Source organism: Silene latifolia, chromosome 1 (assembly GCF_048544455.1).
Source record: "Silene latifolia isolate original U9 population chromosome 1, ASM4854445v1, whole genome shotgun sequence".
Lineage (NCBI taxonomy): Eukaryota > Viridiplantae > Streptophyta > Magnoliopsida > Caryophyllales > Caryophyllaceae > Silene > Silene latifolia.
Window position 1 is genome coordinate 173,365,009 of NC_133526.1, and position 18,218 is coordinate 173,383,226.

The window sequence follows — 18,218 nt, forward strand, 5'->3', positions numbered from 1 at the left end:
CCCTTAATCTCTCATCATTCAACCTCTTTCAAATTCTTAAATTATGAATGATAATTCGAGTATAGAACGGGTACTTTAATCCATTAGTCCATTATTAATAATTAAATTGACTCGTTATAGTTTTGTGCTTTATAAATTGTAGTACAATATAATTAAATTGAAAAAAATCTACCATAAATGCCAAATTGTTGTTTTGTTCTTGATAAATTGTACTAAATCAAACATTTCAAGGCTACGTTCTTCTAGTAATTAGGGTTAACAAATTCATTATTCCATTAAACTTGTGTACTGCGTATTACGACAAAGGCAATGATGGTGCTATTGGCGTTGTTGATGGGTCAATGTTGGTGGTGCTTTTGGTGTCTTGTCGCCGGATACAAGGGCAGTGCTTTGTCGGAGGTGGTGTTGTTGTTGATCGGTCGATGGTGGTGGTGCTATTAGTATTGCGAAGATATTGGTGTTCGACGCGGGAAAGAGTGCAGGAGCGCCGGAGAAAGAGTGCACGGGTTGTGGCTGTAACACCCCACGTTAATTGAAGATGTCCAGTGATAGGCTTAAATGACTCGTGCTTAAAGGGATTAGAAGTACTACTCATATCAACAAAGTGCACTTTCTTTTATGGTCATCCATACAAAAGAACTCCAATTTTTTTTTTTTTTTTTTTTTTTTGGTGACGAGGGAGTTGTATCCCCCCGAGTCCATGCATTCCCGCACCACCACATGGACCATGTAAGCCATCCCATTCGGGGGCTGCAGTGGCCAAGTGATCATCGCCCCAGCTGGTAGTCGAACCCGGGACCTCTCAACTCCCGCATTTCTTTAAGCTTCAAAGTTTAACCCGGCTACCACTAGACTAACACCACTTGGTTAAGAACTCCAAAGTTAAGCGTGCTTGGCTGAGAGTAGTCTTAGAATGGATGACCTCCTGAGAAGCTTCCCGGGATGCGCATGAGTGAGGACAAAATGCGCTATAAAGGACCCGTGTTGATCTGTGGGCCATGTACACAGCCTGGTGAGCTATCATAAGTAACCGCTCCCGATCCGGTTTGGGTCGGGGTGTTACAAGTGGTATCAGAGCAACCTTGCGACCGTGTGGTGATGGGAGGCAGTTGTTATACGCTCCTGGAGGCATTTGTTATACGCTCCATTGTGATCACCCACCTAGCGGGGGAGGATTCTGGGTTAGCGGTTATGCTCCCAGGCGCAACAAGGACGTTGCGTTCTTCAAGTGGGGGTGATTGTAACACCCCACGTTAATTGAAGATGTCCAGTGATAGGCTTAAATGACTCGTGCTTAAAGGGATTGGAAGTATTACTCATATCAACAAAGCGCACTTTCTTTTATGGTCATCCATACAAAAGAACTCCAAAGTTAAGCGTGCTTGGCTGAGAGTAGTCTTAGGATGGGTGACCTCCTGGGAAGCTTCCCGGAATGCGCATGAGTGAGGACAAAATGCGCTATAAAGGACTCGTGTTGATCTGTGGGCCATGTACACAGCCTGGTGAGCTATCATAAGTAACCGCTCCCGACCCGGTTTGGGCCGGGGTGTTACAGTGGCGGTCTGGTCGGGTTGGCTGGTAACCAGCGCAGGTGGTCGCCGATGTGGTGGTATTGTTTAGACCGATGTAGTACGTATGTGGTGTTGTACGTAGATTGTGCTTGATTTTTCCCTTTTATTCTTAATGTAGTACATTTGTAAATTGTAATGGCGTTGTTTTTCTTTCTTTGTTGAGTATATTAGAGCATCTCCAATGGACGGCTACAATACATTGTAGCCTGATTTGCCAAGTCGGTTTTTTAAGCTGTTTTGCTTTTCAGCTACACACCGCTCCAATGGGAAGCTACAACATTTTGTAGCTTATATGGGTCCCACCTTATTAATTTCATCCAATAAAAAAATTTACCTTTTCTTTTTTTCATGTCAAGCATGTAGCTTGACAAAGCTACAATGCTTTCAAGCTACATTTGTTCACTCCCTCTCCAATGGTAAGCTACTTGCTTGAAATTTTACAAAAATTGCAAGCAAGTCCCTAAAAGCAACCATTGGAGTTGCTCTTAGTACCTGTGTAAAAATAATTCTCTCTCCATTCTCTCTGAAAAAACCCTAGCCTTCATCCATCAATTTCAGGGCTTCCATCGATAATTAATCGATGGTAAGCCCCAAAACTGTTTCATCTTTCAATTAATAGCAATGCGTATTTGTCATCTGATCAATAAAAGTCTCTCTTTTTGAGAGAATCATTTTTCAGTTTTTTCTGTCCTTTATTTCGGGGTTTTTCCAGTTAATCCTGAATTTAGTTTTAATTAAAATATAGACAAGAGTAATTTGTTGATGGTTCGTCGCACATTACTTCAATGGATACATGTTATTTGTCAACGATCTATGGAACTACTAAGAGGTATTTTTCCTTTTACAATTTATCATACGAAGGATCCCCTCATCAAAAGCTGCATGACGATAGCGATACGAGGCCGAGCCGAATTGTCAGATCATGGTTTGAGATCCCTAGTTTACAAGAAATTTATTTTTCTTTGGTTTCTAATAGATTCGTTTTCAATTACACTTATCCCTTGTAAGTGTCGTATGACGTTTTATTAATAAAATTATTCTTCTATTTCAAAAAAAAAAAAATATTAGGAGAATGAATTTGTGAAACTAGAGAGAAATAGATTAGAGAGATATTAGAGAGAGAAAATGGGAGGGAAAATGTGAAGGACATAATTATCAATAGTGTACTAAGATGAGTAAAATGTGTACTATAAAAATTACCACCAGTTAAAAACCATGTAAAATTGTGAATTTCGAATTAGGCGTTAGAATAATTTGACTTCTGCACTTGTACGGACCCAAAAATCCGACGACGAAAATCACCCAACATTTGGGCCGAGTACATGAATAGAAAAGCTCTCCAGTCTCCATGAGCTCCCATGTGAGCCCATGATTTCCATAGGCTAGGCCATGATGAGTTTTGTACTTGGACCATTCTAATCTCAACAACACATCAACCCACCTTTGGGTAATAACCATAACTCATTGGACGCAACGATTAACGCATCAACCCACCTTTTTATTTAATAATAATACGCCTATCTAAGAAGGAAACCTATGAAAGCACCGATTAAGAGGTTGAAGACCTAGATGAGAGACAAGGTTGATAGGATTAGAAGGAGACCAAAACAGACATGGCTATGAGATTTCTCGAGCTTGATGAGGGAATGGTGACGGATAGGGCACAATGGAAGGCAATGATACACGTAGATTTTTAGTATTTGACGTTATTTGAAATATATAATGTTTTTATTTAATGGGTTTTTTTATAACTATTACCTTTGTACTACACGGTTTTAAGAACTACTACCAAAATAATTTTCGTTTAAAAACTACTACCTCTAAGTTTGATTTTTTTTAAAAACACTACCAAATCTCATCCAAACCCAATAAAACACAATTTTAACCATTTATTTTTGAATTTCCATCTTAAATTGTAAATTTTATCCCTTTAACACTACCAATACTACAGTTTGCCAATCATTTTGGGGCAAAATCACTTTAAATTAGCTTCATCTAATTCACCTATCTAACGTAATTAAGGTAAAAAAGTTGTTTAAACTTAATTAAATTAACTAGTTTAAGGGATAAAATTAACAACTTAGGATGGAAATTCAAAAATAAATGGTTGAGATTGTGTTTTATTGAGTTTGGATGAGATTTGATAGTGTTTTTTAAAAAATTCAAACTTATTGGTAGTAGTTTTTAAGCGAAAATTATTTTGGTAGTAGTTCTTAAAACATGGTAATACAAAGGTAGTAGTTATCAAAAAACCCTTATTTAATTTTTAAAAATTTATTTGTTTTTTATCATACTTTTTACCAATAATTTTCTTATATATTAACTAGTGTAGATCCCGCGCAAATGCGCGGTAAATAAGGCCTTTTAATTTTTAGTACATTAGTTATAGATTTTAGATTTATATCTCACGAATTTTTATAAAAAATAACTAATATTAAAATAAATCAAAAGAATTGAATAATTCCATGAATTGTGTTTTTTATGAAAATATTTTAACTGCATCAAATTATTTTTAAAAAAATTCTTTTTCCGTCACGAAATTAATAATAGGAATACTGTTGTTATGTATAGATTATTTTAAATGGAAAATTAGCTTAATAAATGAAAATCTAATTTATTTCCATATATAAGTTTGAACACTTTGGAAGGAAAATTTTAGAGAAGTTGTATTCTCTTAGTATGTAGGAGGATTTATATTTTCTAAATTTGCACCTCATTAATATTTATCAGTTCACTCCATTGTATTTTTATATGTGTAGATACCCGTATCCGTCGATATTGGAATTTATAGAGAACCCGACAAACACCCGATGATGATAGGACACATGTATTCTTTAGTTGTCATTGTCATTATTTGGAGCTCGTTTTACGATGTAGAATGGGCGTCGTCGATGAAGTATTTTATTAATTTAAATGATATTTAAATTAATGTTTCTTAAGTGAGTTCATTTTATTAATTTAAATGATATTTAAATTAAAGTTTTTTTTAGGTAAATTCAATTTATTTTATTTTATTTTGAATTTATTTTTCCAAGTTTATTTTATTGAAAATAAAATAAATATTTGATTTGAAAAATCATTTTGTGAGTATATTTGGTTTGAAAAATCATTTATTTTAATGTGTTAATTGATTTGAAAAATCGATTTGAAAATCGAAAAGAACTCGTTTTGAACATGTGTTTTTGAGCTCGATTTTAGCTCGGTTTTTGAGCCCGTTTTCTTTACGAGTTGGCACGAATCTCGAGTACACTAACCAACCTAAGCCTCTACCCATCCAACCCAGTTCGAACCCCTTAACCACGGCCCAAATCCCATCCCAAATCACCCCCAATGCCCGCATACAAACAGCCTACCCCTGTTTTTTTTGCGTGATGAATCCCGAGCCCAAAACCCGCTCCAAATACCACCAAAACCCGTGCCCATTAACCCTAACCCATACCCTAATATTCTACCCATATTACCTTACCTTAATCACCAAGAAAAACCCCCAAACGAACCCTATAAAACCCCCCAAAAGCTGCTGGACAGCAGCTATGCGTGAGCAGGCCCGACTGCCTCTCCCTCTCTTTTACCCTACTTTAACTCCTTATAAATACCACCCCTTCACCATACATTCACTCCTCTAAGTCCTACATACATCCAACCATCACCCACAAGCTTTAAACCTCAGAAACAAACCCTAAACATCCTTCAAAAACCCTAAACAAAACCGACACACAAACTGAAACTGTTTGTGTGTCCTCTTCGAAAACCCTTTCGTTCCTCCATCAAACCTTCATAAAAATTCGAGTTTCTTGTTCCTAATTAACCACATAACATCCATCTACACATTAGACAAAGATTTACGAGCCAAATTGCCCTTGAGAGTACACGAAATCCCTCGAAAAACAGAGTGAAATAACACTCTGTTTTCGCGGTTTCTTCTTGTCTGTCCAGTTCTGTTTGTGCTCATTTTTCATGCCCAATAACCTAAAACGAGCAGGGGTTGCTTTAAGATCCTTGTTCTCCTCTCTTTCTAGTTTCCAAAACATCTTTTAAATCGAATTTTCGTCGTGAAACGAGGGAGATATCACTGTTTGAAAATCGCTGTCCAGAAAGTTTCCAAAACGCGTGTTTGCTTTATTCTTCGTCGACGACGGCCTCTCGAGATAAAATCTACCATCGATTACGACCCAAGACGGTGTCAACGATACATGTAGGTTGAGGGTGCATCAAATCCCCTTCTCTTTCCTCTTTTTATTTCGTTTTCTTATGCTCTTTTTATAGTTTGTTTTTTTGTTTGTTTTCGTTTTGTTTATCGATTGTTTTAAATTAACTATGAAACTAGTTAGTCCGAGTATGAGTTAAAGTACCACCATGAACACCCGCGTTGACTTGAGATGGGAAAAGAAACCGCTACATCAGTCGGTCGTACACCCCCGTCTCATTTACATATCCTCGTGTTCAAGGTAGGGCATAAATAAAACAATTGTCTAACTTCGTTCTTCGCTTTCGACCCCCTTTTGTTTCGGCCAAATCGACATACCCTAGGACCCGTTGTATGTTAGTCTAACCTCTGATTGTTAACCTATGACATATTTAGATAACATTAATTTAATTTAATAACCTAATTAGACACGATAGGTGGCTTCGACGTAAGTTATAAAATCAATCGACGATTCTGTAAACAATTGAATGCATCTCTCTCTTTCACCTAATTTCTCGCTAGTATAAGAGTGCGTGATTAGCACCTTCTTATTGACACTCGACGAGTTAAATTAATTAGCGAATTTGACCTAATTAGACCCTTTAGGCCGTGTAGAATGCACCCTCGTGCGACAATCAATCAACATCGTTTTTTACTCGTTTTCTAACTTGTTTCCTATCCCTTTTCGCAAACATTCGATCTAACCAATGAACTTAACTTAGGAACTAGGTTGGCCTCGTCTTGGCCGTGAGGGTGGCCGTTGGTTTGGGCCGTGAGGTGGCCGTTTTCTTTACCTTTCTCGTTTTGTTTTTATACCGTTTGTTTTCTCGTTGTTTCATTGTTTGTAATTCATAGTTGGTTTATCGAGTTGTAATCTTTCAAGTTTGTTTTCTTTTATCGAGTCAAATGATTTCTAAAAACCTTAGTCTTGTTTGGTTAGACGGTTGTTCCCCAATGTTTGTAGAAGCGTAGTAAACCGCATGTTGTCTAAAGCAACATGGCCCGGTTTATGCTAATGCATGCTTTGGTGCGTAGCCCTATGTCTAATTCGATGAGATTAAGCGCGAGCACGCATTACGAGGAGTGACCCAAGGCCGTGGGTCATGTGAGCCGTGGGCCACCCCTCATGTGCATGGTTTTCAATGCCAAACGGCCGTGTGTGTTGTCATGTATTGCGTCGTATGTAGCATTTGTATTTAGATCGAGTTGTATCTTTAATTTGTTGTTGTGTCGGCATGAAATGCCTGGTTTGTAATAGGTAGATCCCAACGGCTCCCCCATTCCCCCTAAGCCTTGTTTGTTTGCTTTACATGTTGTTAGATCAATCAACCCACATGCTAAATTACAACTTTGACAAAGTTAGTTTAGTTGCATCTAAAACGACATAGAAATTGTTGTCACATGATAGGGTTAAAACAACGTTTGCATTTCATATATCGTAGTAGCTATGACCTTGTTTGAAATCCGACACTTGACTTAGTAGAGGCCGTTATTGACGGGCGGGGTTGGGTGTCCTTATGGGCTTCCCAACACGTACCCTCACCCCTTACTCAAGATCTAAGGTTTGTGGATCCGTCTAAATACCATTGGATTACGAGAGTCATTCAAATCGAGTGATATAGGGTACAAGTCTTTATCTTTAATCACTCGTAGTCGATTGGCTTTATGCTTTTCGATGAAAGGTGTAAAGTTGACTTGAACGGTTCCAAGTTCCCAAAAACTTGGTGGCGACTCTAATTGGTCTTAATTCGATTCGAAAGAACCTCGAGTCGATTATGCTGGTGTGGATCCCGCGGACGCAGATTCCCGAGGGCCTTGTCCACGATTTGGCGACTACTGGGGAAAAGAGGACTAGTTACACTTTGTGTTTCTAGGGTCTTTTCCTCCGAGGTGAAACTTGAAAAGAAAGTGTTGGAAAGTAAAACATTACTCATAGTGCTACGATTCATGCATAAACCCTTAAGGACTTGCCCGGGCCGTCCCAGCGTTTCTTCGTGATGCGTGGGGGGCGACGTCCCACTATGCCAGGAAGCTGCACATTGCTCGCTTCCACTTCGCCTCGCGTGGTTCTTGAGGGTGGGGACGATCTTCTAGGTACTTTACCTTAAGACACCTTGCTCTATAAGACCGCAAAAGGATGGAGGGCATAGACCTTCTTATAGAAGACTTGCCGAGACTTAGAGATGTCTAGGAGCATACATCCTTACAACATGAGAATGACAATGTGCAATTTGTTTTCCCGAGTCTTTTCGAAATTTCCCATGTCCTTTTCAAAACTGAACTTTTGAACAACTTACTTTCAAAATAGCATGGTTTTAAAAACGCGGAATGCTGCCCAAATAGGACTAGAATTTTCGGCCCAAAATGAGCTTTTATAGCCGGCATGCTGCCCATTTCAAATCTCATTTTCAAATCAATCTTTTTTTTTTTTTTTCAAAACCAATCCAAAATGCCTCTCGAACCTCAACCAAGCATGAAATGTGTCAAGTCGTGTCCAGGTCATGGCCGTGTTAGGCCGGGTGTGTTTCGTTCTAAGAGTCTAGAACACGACCTTGTTGGGTCACCCAAGCTCACCTCTTGGGCCTTGAGTCATGTTGGTCGACCTTTTGGTCTAGGATAGTCCACAAAAACGCCCAAGCTAGGCCATTTAGGGCGTTTCACCCGAACCTAAGGACTATGTTGGTCCAATCACGGGTTTAGTCACACCGAGTCCAGTTTAGAATCGTGCTATGACAGTTTGAGTCATGTCGTTTTGCCGAGTCTAAAATGAACCAAGGTCTAAATCCAACCGTGAGTCGAACCTTTGGTTAGTCAGTCTCAAGTCGAGTCTTTGTTTGAGTCAAGTTGGTGTCGTGTCCTTAAGTGTGCAGGGGCTCTTACATTCGAATATTGACTCAGTACGGGGTTTTCTTGTAGAAAGGCCGCCAAAAACCCGACGTCAAGCAATGGAAGATGCTGTTAACAAGCTTACTGAGGCCGTGAACCTCATGATGACCCGAATGGATGCAATCGAATCTAAGCTAGGTGAAGATTCCCCTCCACCACTGACTGATCTTGAAAAACGGTTCAAGTTCATCGAAGACCGTTTGAAACTCTCCCAGGGGAAGAACATTCACTATGAGAATGCTAGGGCCTATGCCCCGGTGCAGGATAAGTTGCCCACGAACATGGTACTCACTGACATCCCAAAGTTCAAGGGCACCGAAGATCCAGTCCACCATGTTAAGGCCTATAAAGGGTACTTAGCATTGAAGGGAGTACCTGCTGACATGCTCTCTGAAATTTTTGCCCAATCTCTGGATGAACACCCGAAGGCGTGGTTCTATAATCTTGACCTTAAGAACTTCCCCACTTTCGAAGATATTACGGTGGAGTTCGTAAGCACTATCCGACAATGTTGAGATTCAAACCAACATAAGGACTTTGGAAGTAATGACACAGAAGGAAAAAGAGGGCTTTACTGAATTCCTCGCAAGATGGCGCGCTGAAAGCGTGAAATTAGCCAAGAAGCCTGATGAAGTTGAAATGGTAGATAAGTTCGTAAAGAATCTACGACCTATTTACCGCAATGCTCTGAAATACCAGAATTTTGGCCCTTTCAAAGAATTGATAAGAATCGGGATAAAGGTAGAAGATGATGTCATAAGGGCAGAGGCTGAAAAGCCGATAGGGTACCAAGGGGCCTCATCGTCTAAGGCCAAGGCCCCAGCAACGACCCATATTGGTGAAGCCATCAATCTCTTAGAAGGGCAATCGAAGAAGCCGCAGCGCCAAACACCTAGGGCATTCACCGATATCGGATGCACTTATACATACGCTCTCCAAAGGCTCATAGCCCAAGGAAAGCTGAAGCCTATTGGTCCAACTCCGGACCCTCCCGCTGATCAACAAGGTAAATGGTATAAACCAAATGCCTACTGTGCCTTCCATCAAGGGAAGGGACACGATACTGAAAGGTGCTATCGACTGAAGCACGCAATCCAAGACATGATTGAGAACGGAATGCTCCCAATCCCAGCCATAAAACCCAATAACATCACAAATCCATTTGGCGATCACGCTAACTTTGTTTCTGTTGAAGACAATGTCGATTACTCCCATCTTATCCGCCCATGTCACTTGAAAGGGGTGTTTATCGGGAAGATATTTGGGGATTGCTTTGAATGCTTGCCAAACCCGAAGAATGAAATTCAAGTCGGGAGTCTTGCTCTAAATTGTACTCCTCTCGTTAACGAAGTTAATAAAGGACAATTCGATTCACCAACTTTCATCACTGGCGTAGATCCTCAGAGGACTACCTCGGGATGGAGGCCGACCATCAAAGGGATCAAGAACAAGAGCCGAGCATCTAAGCTGACAGCTGAACAAGAGAAAGCTCAAGACCGGATTTGAAAATTATGAGTCGGGATCTGTTTTCTTATCTTAGTCGAGTCGAGTCTAGGACTTTCTTTTCTTGAAGTTGAGTCGTTTATTCCAAGATGACCTAGGGTGTGTCCTAGGAATCGTTCCTTCGAGTCTGTTAAGCATGTGTCATTCCAATAAAAGTTGCAGTTCGTTTCCAAATATGTCTCGTTTCCAATCCTCAATCATTCCGAAATATGATAAAACGCACAACACACTCAAAGGCATCCCTGGGGTAGAAATATGTCCCGTTTCAAAATGTAAGGTACAATAGGATTCCGTGTTTGATTCCTTTACCTATTCCGTATCTGGTGGTAGAAAACCTCCATCTGAACCAATGTTTGTGACAAGCTTTTAGATGATTCTATGACAAACCCGGACTAGCTCCTTGTTTCCCCTATCGATGATGGAAGGGAAGCCTTTTCCCCATAAAATCATCCCCTCTCGAAGAGAGAAGAGACCAACCCATTCTAACAAGGAATTGTTAGTTCTAACCCATTTTAGTTGGCGAAGCCCAGTTTTCAAGGTGTATCCATTTATGACTAAGAGAATGAATAGAAGATCATTTTCAAAGAGAGAAAAAATATGAAAAAGAATGAAAAGATGAAAAGATGAAAAAAAAAAGGGGGGAAAGAAAAGAAAAATGAAAAAAGAAAAGTGATGAAAGAAAAAGAAAAAAAAGAAAAAAAAAAAAAAGAAAAAAAAAAGATGTTGAAGTTATTGCAGAATGCTTTTGGTTGAATGTCGAAGTTACGGAAGCCAGAATTCAAGTCAAGGACCCATAGTTGAGGTTCAATGGGCGAAGCCAAAAAGCATAAGTAGTGACCTCTTTACCCTCTAAGTCCTTCCTGAGACAGTTACAAGGGGATAGTCAGGAATTTTGAGAATCATTCCGCTTGTGCTATTATACCTAGCCTTTAGGGTCCAGACATGGAAATTTGAACCCGCATCATTTTCCAACCCATTTGCACTCGGGTTTCATCAAACCCGAGACACCCATTCCAACCACATCAGCAGCCATAGCCCTTGGCCTTAGCACCACAAAACGAACCTTCAGAATGATGGTTTACCTTACGAATCTATTTTTACCAAGCTCCACATCCCAAAGAACCACAACCTTTTGTTACCAACCCTAGACACGGGATTTAACAGTACCTTACAGGCTAGAATGGGATACGACATGATACCTTAGGTGAAACCTTCGAGTGTGTACACACAATTAAAATGCCAATTTAAGGCACCTTGATCGAACTACGTCGGATTTGATTTCGCTCCACGCGAATACGTAGGCAGTCCTTCAGAATAAGGGATTCAATCCACTCATCAACCAAGTTGTCATCTTGTCGGTTTCTTACGGGTCTTAACCAAGTCCAAATGAAGCCACCTTTGTTTGAGTCGGTCTTAGCACTCGATGTAGGCTAGGATGAGGATATAGATTCGGATGAATAGTATCGAGTCTCAAAATGAGCTTTATATAATGGTTTAGGCAAAGATGCTGAGTCACATAGATGTGGGTTTGTGTTGGGAACAGAAAATATGAAAAACCCGCTGAAAAGAAAGAAGGCGTGGAAGAAAAAATAGTAAAAGCCCGCTGAAAAGAAAGAAGGCGGTGACAAGAAATGGTGAAACTCGCTGAAAAGAAAGGAGGCGAGGAGAAGAGTGACAGAATGTTCCCAACAAAAGTCATGTGTGATGTCTGAGTGTTCTCATAAAATCAGTTTGTGTTTAGTGTCTGGGCGAAGCCAACGTTGTTGCTCCGTGAGTTTAATCCACCTTGTCAATGCCAAGTGATCTTGATTCCCATGTGCCCTCGGGAGCACGCCCATGCCATACGATATCTCTGTCTCAAGTCCGACGACCTTGTGATTCCCGTTTGTCATCTTTTGGCGTCAGAATGGCCAATTTACATTTCTACCCCCAACAAGTCAATAATTGAATTAAAACCCGGGCACACTTACGGTTTTATTTTCCTTTTTGTTTTACGGTAGCGGGCTACGCCCACGTTGTTTACGAGTCATACAGAGTGTCTGAGTCATATTTCATGCTCACCCATCAAAGTTCGATTTCAAAAAATTTCAAAATCCCAAAAACTTTTTGCGAATTGTGGATAGATGATCCAAGTAGTAGAATCTTTTCGGGTCGATGGCCCAATCATTCAAAATTTTCAAATTCAATTTTCGGGTCGATGGCCCAATCATTCAAAATTTTCAAATTCAATTTTTGAAGGGTCGATGGCCTAACATACCACGTGATGTCAAATTTAAACTTCGGGTCGATGGCCCAATCATTCAAAATTTTCAAATTCAATTTTCGGGTCGATGGCCCAATTATTCAAAATTTTCAAATTCAACTTTCGGGTCGATGACCCAGTATTTCAAATGATCCAATTTCAAGATCGATGATCCAAATGTGCTTAAGTGATGATTATTGCTAGTACGTTGTTGTGTTTCAAATGTAGCAGGATATGCTTCAACTGGGGGCTCTAAAGTCTTCGACTTTAAAGCCATTGCAAATCGGGGCTCAAGCCGTTGGTTTGAGACCATTATCAAGATGAAAGGGATGACATCCACCCGTAATTCAATTCAATACAAGAGTATGAAATGGAAGAATTCCGCATGGTGAAAGCAAATGACGAAAGTGGCGGCAACCTCCTCGGAAAGTCCCGTCCCGTTTGGCACTGCCACAGATGATAAATTTTGGGCAAGTGTCGCGAGATGATGAATTTTGGACAAATGCCGTGCAGATGATAAACTTTGGGCATGTGTGTCGGCGATTCTTGCCGAACTACGACGCGGGTTTGATTCCGTCGAAACGGATACGTAGGCGCCTAAGGATAAGGCTCAATCCACCATATATGCGTTTATAACACAATGAAGCAAGAGCCAATCCCCAACGAAGTTTGGTATGATCTCTTCTTATGGTCAAGCGAGCTTATATACGCAAGTCTAATGGACTATAAACGACCGAAGAATCCTCGTGTCGAGAGGGACTGGGGTATACTTTGACTTTCGCCTTGTCCAAGCCTCAGTCAAAGTGGGGGCTCTGTAGATACCCGTATCCGTCGATATTGGAATTTATAGAGAACCCGACAAACACCCGATGATGATAGGACACATGTATTCTTTAGTTGTCATTGTCATTATTTGGAGCTCGTTTTACGATGTAGAATGGGCGTCGTCGATGAAGTATTTTATTAATTTAAATGATATTTAAATTAATGTTTCTTAAGTGAGTTCATTTTATTAATTTAAATGATATTTAAATTAAAGTTTTTTTTAGGTAAATTCAATTTATTTTATTTTATTTTGAATTTATTTTTCCAAGTTTATTTTATTGAAAATAAAATAAATATTTGATTTGAAAAATCATTTTGTGAGTATATTTGGTTTGAAAAATCATTTATTTTAATGTGTTAATTGATTTGAAAAATCGATTTGAAAATCGAAAAGAACTCGTTTTGAACATGTGTTTTTGAGCTCGATTTTAGCTCGGTTTTTGAGCCCGTTTTCTTTACGAGTTGGCACGAATCTCGAGTACACTAACCAACCTAAGCCTCTACCCATCCAACCCAGTTCGAACCCCCTTAACCACGACCCAAATCCCATCCCAAATCACCCCCAACAGCCCGCATACAAACAGCCTACCCCCTGTTTTGCGTGATGAATCCCGAGCCCAAAACCCGCTCCAAATACCACCAAAACCCGTGCCCATTAACCCTAACCCATACCCTAATATTCTACCCATATTACCTTACCTTAATCACCAAGAAAGACCCCCAAACGAACCCTATAAAACCCCCCAAAAGCTGCTGGACAGCAGCTATGCGTGAGCAGGCCCGACTGCCTCTCCCTCTCTTTTACCCTACTTTAACTCCTTATAAATACCACCCCTTCACCATACATTCACTCCTCTAAGTCCTACATACATCCAACCATCACCCACAAGCTTTAAACCTCAGAAACAAACCCTAAACATCCTTCAAAAACCCTAAACAAAACCGACACACAAACTGAAACTGTTTGTGTGTCCTCTTCGAAAACCCTTTCGTTCCTCCATCAAACCTTCATAAAAATTCGAGTTTCTTGTTCCTAATTAACCAAATAACATCCATCTACACATTAGACAAATATTTACGAGCCAAATTGCCCTTGAGAGTACACGAAATCCCTCGAAAAACAGAGTGAAATAACACTCTGTTTTCGCGGTTTCTTCTTGTCTGTCCAGTTCTGTTTGTGCTCGTTTTTCGTGCCCAATAACCCAAAACGAGCAGGGGTTGCTTTAAGATCCTTGTTCTCCTCTCTTTCTAGTTTCCAAAACATCTTTTAAATCGAATTTTCGTCGTGAAACGAGGGAGATATCACTGTTTGAAAATCGCTGTCCAGAAAGTTTCCAAAACGCGTGTTTGCTTTATTCTTCGTCGACGACGGCCTCTCGAGATAAAATCTACCATCGATTACGACCCAAGACGGTGTCAACGATACATGTAGGTTGAGGGTGCATCAAATCGCCTTCTCTTTCCTCTTTTTATTTCGTTTTCTTATGCTCTTTTTATAGTTTGTTTTTTTGTTTGTTTTCGTTTTGTTTATCGATTGTTTTAAATTAACTATGAAACTAGTTAGTCCGAGTATGAGTTAAAGTACCACCATGAACACCCGCGTTGACTTGAGATGGGAAAAGAAACCGCTACATCAGTCGGTCGTACACCCCGTCTCATTTACATATCCTCGTGTTCAAGGTAGGGCATAAATAAAACAATTGTCTAACTTCGTTCTTCGCTTTCGACCCCCTTTTGTTTCGGCCAAATCGACATACCCTAGGACCCGTTGTATGTTAGTCTAACCTCTGATTGTTAACCTATGACATATTTAGATAACATTAATTTAATTTAATAACCTAATTAGACACGATAGGTGGCTTCGACGTAAGTTATAAAATCAATCGACGATTCTGTAAACAATTGAATGCATCTCTCTCTTTCACCTAATTTCTCGCTAGTATAAGAGTGCGTGATTAGCACCTTCTTATTGACACTCGATGAGTTAAATTAATTAGCGAATTTGACCTAATTAGACCCTTTAGGCCGTGTAGAATGCACCCTCGTGCGACAATCAATCAACATCGTTTTTACCTCGTTTTCTAACTTGTTTCCTATCCCTTTTCGCAAACATTCGATCTAACCAATGAACTTAACTTAGGAACTAGGTTGGCCTCGTCTTGGCCGTGAGGGTGGCCGTTGGTTTGGGCCGTGAGGTGGCCGTTTTCTTTACCTTTCTCGTTTTGTTTTTATACCGTTTGTTTTCTCGTTGTTTCATTGTTTGTAATTCATAGTTGGTTTATCGAGTTGTAATCTTTCAAGTTTGTTTTGTTTTATCGAGTCAAATGATTTCTAAAAACCTTAGTCTTGTTTGGTTAGACGGTTGTTCCCCAATGTTTGTAGAAGCGTAGTAAACCGCATGTTGTCTAAAGCAACATGGCCCGGTTTATGCTAATGCATGCTTTGGTGCGTAGCCCTATGTCTAATTCGATGAGATTAAGCGCGAGCACGCATTACGAGGAGTGACCCAAGGCCGTGGGTCATGTGAGCCGTGGGCCACCCCTCATGTGCACGGTTTTCAAGGCCAAACGGCCGTGTGTGTTGTCATGTATTGCGTCGTATGTAGCATTTGTATTTAGATCGAGTTGTATCTTTAATTTGTTGTTGTGTCGGCATAAAATGCCTGGTTTGTAATAGGTAGATCCCAACGGCTCCCCCATCCCCCCTAAGCCTTGTTTGTTTGCTTTACATGTTGTTAGATCAATCAACCCACATGCTAAATTACAACTTTGACAAAGTTAGTTTAGTTGCATCTAAAACGACATAGAAATTGTTGTCACATGATAGGGTTAAAACAACGTTTGCATTTCATATATCGTAGTAGCTATGACCTTGTTTGAAATCCGACACTTGACTTAGTAGAGGCCGTTATTGACGGGCGGGGTTGGGTGTCCTTATGGGCTTCCCAACACGTACCCTCACCCCTTACTCAAGATCTATGGTTTGTGGATCCGTCTAAATACCATTGGATTACGAGAGTCATTCAAATCGAGTGATATAGGGTACAAGTCTTTATCTTTAATCACTCGTAGTCGATTGGCTTTATGCTTTTCGATGAAAGGTGTAAAGTTGACTTGAACGGTTCCAAGTTCCCAAAAAACTTGGTGGCGACTCTAATTGGTCTTAATTCGATTCGAAAGAACCTCGAGTCGATTATGCCTGGTGTGGATCCCGCGGACGCAGTTCCCGAGGGCCTTGTCCACAATATGAAACAAAAAATTGAAATGAAAAACTAACAAAAAAATTATTTAACTTATGAATTTATTTTAGTGAATGTTTTTTGTCACTAAGCTAATAGTAAGAATGTGTCAAGTTATTCTATGTAGTAATGATTATTACTACATTATTGAAAAATTTAGCAACTTATATTTTATAGTTTAATATCAATTTTATTTTATTTTAATGAAAAAATCATAATTATGAATTTACTTAAAAAATGAGAGTTTATTTATAAGAATATATTCATTGAAAAGATAATAATTTAATGAAAGAAAATTTTATTTATTACGTTATTTAGTTAGATGCTTTTTGGAGAGAAAACTAAGAGAATTTTTATTCTCTTAGTAGTAGGGGGATACTTGGTGCACTGTTAAGGTATTCCGGACCTTTAAGTTTACTTCGATTTTCAAAATCGTTTTAATCTTTATTCTCGATTTAAATTCTAAGTTTTATAAAAGAACTCCGGACTTCGATTTTAAAATTATATAAGTTTATCTGGCATTTGTATTATGTTTCACTCCCCTTTTATTTTTCACTATTTCTTTTTTTTTTCGCATTTTGAGGTGTGCGTTCACCCATGTACGATTCTAAATGATGATTCATGTCAGCCGACCCCAAATCATTTTGGGATTAAGGCTCTGATGTTGTTGTTGTTGTTGTTATAATGACGCCTATTATAAAACACAAATTGTTAAATAAGGTGGTCTCTTAGTATAAGACCATTCCAATAAGTAAAAGCCAAATATATATAAAAAAATCACATGAACTCAAATAAACCAATTTAATCCCACATCTTTACTTGCTCTTCACTTCTTTCGATCTCTCGTGTCTTTGCCCTCTGAATATGCCATCCTTGCTATTGATACCACCACAATGTCCAGCCTTAGACGCCGACTACCTTTTTCGCGCAACGCCTTCAGAGAAATATACATATCAAAGCCATGGTTTCTTATTTAAAAGATTTTGATTTGAAAGTAAAATTGGCGGTTGTTATTAGATGATAAAAATGAAGCAATATTGTAAAATTGTAACACGAGAAAATAGATAGCAACTCCATGAGATAGCTAAAATAAGGAGTTCTAAAGTTAAAATTTTGGGAGAATTGTATTTTTATAGATGATCACGAACATCTTTAAAATAAATTATTTCAAAGAAGATAATAATACTATTATATTAGGACCAAAAAAAAAATGGGCTCTAAGTAGTGTATCACATGGAACAACAACAACAACAAAAAAAAATAAAAATAAAAATAAAATAAAAAATAAAAACGATCAATGTCATGCATAAGGTTAAAATGCAAGTTAATAATATAATTTTTTTCGATGGGTATGGTCTATAGCAAGTCCAAGAAATCAAGCATTTCCTTGAAGATTTTATTTATAGCGCCTGCAAAAACAATATCATTGTATTTTTCAATATTTTGTCTTTGAAAGAAGCGTCGTATTTTATAATAATAAGAATCAACTAATAGTTAGATTTATCAAGATGTACTGTCTAAATCAAAAGTAGTGACTTGACAACAAAATTGTATGATAGATGTAATAACTTACTCGATCACGGACTCACGGTCATAATGCCACGTCGAATAAGTGTCATTTTCAAACTGCTGACGACGCCAGGAATAAAGAACGTCACAGTTCTAGATGAATCTTGGATTGAAACATCATACAAATGCCCTCGTACAATAAAAGAATCAACACACGTTTAAAAAAAATGGTAAACTTAAAATAAATACTTGTAAAAA